At 30.9% G+C, this 3,152-nt stretch overlaps 1 long non-coding RNA gene across 1 annotated transcript; it reads left to right on the top strand.

Moving 5' to 3' along the window:
• The first annotated feature begins 775 nt into the window (after positions 1 to 775).
• On the top strand, positions 776 to 2,816 carry LOC143068781 (uncharacterized). The gene is made up of 3 exons (XR_012976249.1): positions 776 to 880; positions 1,504 to 2,219; positions 2,794 to 2,816. It is a non-coding gene; the product is annotated as an uncharacterized LOC143068781 (long non-coding RNA).
• The last annotated feature ends 336 nt before the right edge of the window (positions 2,817 to 3,152 follow it).

The following is a 3,152-nucleotide window of genomic DNA, read 5'->3' as shown; positions in this document are numbered from 1 at the left end:
CCGATATCATATGACACTTTGGCGCCTGAATATTAAATTACCTGGTTGTTTGAAAATTTAACAACCACACAAAGCGAGAGCAGTTACATAAGCAAATGCGAAAGACAACAAAAGGACATGTAATCTTATTAGTCGAAAACAAGCTAAAAAAAGCGAACACCGACGAAATGGCAAAAAAAGAATACACAAACATAACGGTCTGATCGATACGTACCCCGGGATTGAATTTAGGTGCTTCAGAAGTGTAAACATATCCTGGTCTAATTGTGGCGTTCAAGGTGGCAGTATAGTACTTATTTTCGGGGACTTAAGTTGCTTTTGTGTGTACCCTTCTTCTGTTAATGATATCTGAACACTGCGATTGGACAATAAAAATAAAAATAAATGCAGAACCTACTGAACATATTTTCCCAAAGCTGAGGAATTAATCGGATGAAATAATTTTACGAACAGATGATTTTTTTTTTCTCAACTTTTTTTAATTTGAATTAACTGCATGAGAAAAGACCTTAAAGCCCTAGTAGCCTCAGTTTTATAACAGTAGCAGAGAAAGTAAACAGTCATCCTACATCTGAATATTCTCTTGAAAGTACTTCACTTAACTGTGTATGAAGGTTCTTGTTTAGTGTTGTTAAAATTCTTTTAAAAAAATGCGAATATCATCACTATTGGCCAATAATTGGAACAATATTCGTCGTATAGGTTTAAACTACTAGAAAGTAAAGGATTTCAGTTTGCAATCATTTAAATCGAATGGTGATTTATATAGATAAGATGACCTCAACAAATCTTCAGTAAATGTTAAACAGGAAGTTAAGTGAAATCGAAATTTTGCCTTTGTACGAAAAGGTGTGCACTTGGTCCTGTTCGATGGAATCAGGTAAGCTTCTGTGAATTAGTTCAAGAAAGTACATAACATAACATGCGATAAAGAGCCCGTATTTGGTTTTGTAAAATTTCTGTACATTAAATGTAAGCAGTTTTCTTGTGAAATATATATTCATGAGTGGCCTTCGGTTGTTGTCTGATCTATGGTCGGGTTGTTTTCTCTATGACATATTCCCCATTTCCATTTTTAATTTTATTTTTACACAAAATATATGAAAGAGTAAAATAACAAGACTGAAAACCATCAAGGAAATTTTAAAAACAGAAAGTTACTTAACAAAGGGTAGTATCAAAAGCTCAAAATCGTTAAACGAATGGAAAATAATTGTCCTATTTCTGACTTGGTACAGGCATTTCATTCTATAGAAAAAATTGGGGATTTTACCTAGACCATTTTCGTAAAATACAAATACGTATTATTACTAAATATATGTAAAACAAATAATAATTTCGATTACTAGTATAGGATAATCATAACGAAAAAGGCTACAACACTTATAATAATTAAATTAAAACTATATGACAAACAACACATACCGATTTTTAAAAAGTACAATTACACTTCCTGTTTGGGCTTCAATACAAATTAAATCGATTCCCATTGATCTTTTACAGGGTATCCAGATTTTGCATTAATAAGAAGAATGATTTAAAACTAGTAGTTTGATAGAATATCAATTCAAATATGGATGTATCGTTAGTGCCAGTAATTCTTATTATTACTTTGACTTTGATTGTTTCTGTCGCGCTAGTGCCGCTGTATAGGTCGGCACAACACAAATATTCAGTAATTTTTATCAGGATTATAATTGTTGAATATATATTTGAGCTGCTTCGTGTTTTATATTTTGTTAAACTTTACTGGAATAAAACAAATGTTTTCGTGTTCTATTTCCCTCTCAGAAGTATGCCTACAGTTTCATTGACCTGTTCCGTACTACTCGGCACAATTATATTGTCGTCCGTTCCATTAAAAAAAATGTTAGTAAAAGTCGTCTGTTTTGTTTACCTCTATTTATCGTTTATACTAATTATTATGTGGAACTATTTCTTGTCAATATGTCTGATTGTTGAAAAACCTAAGCAAACCAAACACATTAACTGTGATTCATACCTGAAAGACTGGAACCTCATGGATTACTATCAATGCCTCAACGATGGGACAATTAGTATGTTACACATCCTTAACGAACCCCGACCTAATACATCTTTCTATTGCTTTGAGCATCAGACACCTTCGACTAGCGGTTACTTCCTAGAATATTTGCTATTTTTTGTCCCGTCTTTTGTAGTATTATACCAGACAGTATACAAAACGTCATCATTTTCTGGTTAGTATTATTTTTAGTTTGTAAGATATTAAAGTGTGCAATGACAATAATATATTTTTGCAATTTTCCAAAGTGGTCAAATAAAAAGAAATATAATTATATTGAGTATTTTCGACCTCGTAATGATTAAGTCATTATGAAATTTTTTTCCGAGTGATATTCTGTGTACACATTTTGGCGATAATGTGTCTAGGTCGATTTTAAAATAAAAAATAGTAATGGTTATGAATAACATTTTTCGAATTTCATTTCTATTATTTATCACAACTAGCTATTTGTTGAAATCACATTGTAATCATGCATTAAGTATCTGCTACTTGACGTAAGGCAAAGAACATTCAATTGAACTTTTTTTAATAGATATAAAAAATAATACCTCAATGAAACCTTCAACAGTGTAAGCTAGCTCATCCTTGAGAAAAATGTACAATTATTACATCATTAAAACATCATCAAGATACCAGTAAGTTTATAATTATGTGATTGACAAAATTTATTAAAATTTTAAAGATTAGTAGAACAATGATAAAGTACTTAAACATATTCTCATTTTGTATGTTGTTTTCCATTTTAGAACTGAAGAATTCTCCATCTGCCGTTTCAACACTTCACTTTATAACCATACAATGTCTCGCGCCCTCTTTATAATGTGGTGCGTTAGACCGACTTTTTATTTATTTATTGTATCCGGATTTTATCGTGCTTCATCTATTTATATTGACTCATTTATCATGATATCATCAGCGACATTTTTTATTCTGGTTTTGATTGACATTCTAAAGTTCTATCTTTTTCAAAAAATAGACTGTATTGTTGGTAATAAAAGTGAATATAACGTCGTCATTAAAAACTGTGGACAACAAAAAGAGATTCCATAGATTTTGTGTAAATTGAATGCTTAGAAAACATTATAAGCTAGATCGGATCCTTAAT

The sequence above is a fragment of the Mytilus galloprovincialis genome, chromosome 3, assembly GCF_965363235.1.
Source record: "Mytilus galloprovincialis chromosome 3, xbMytGall1.hap1.1, whole genome shotgun sequence".
NCBI lineage: Eukaryota > Metazoa > Mollusca > Bivalvia > Mytilida > Mytilidae > Mytilus > Mytilus galloprovincialis.
This window is presented reverse-complemented; position numbering and strand designations above follow the sequence as displayed.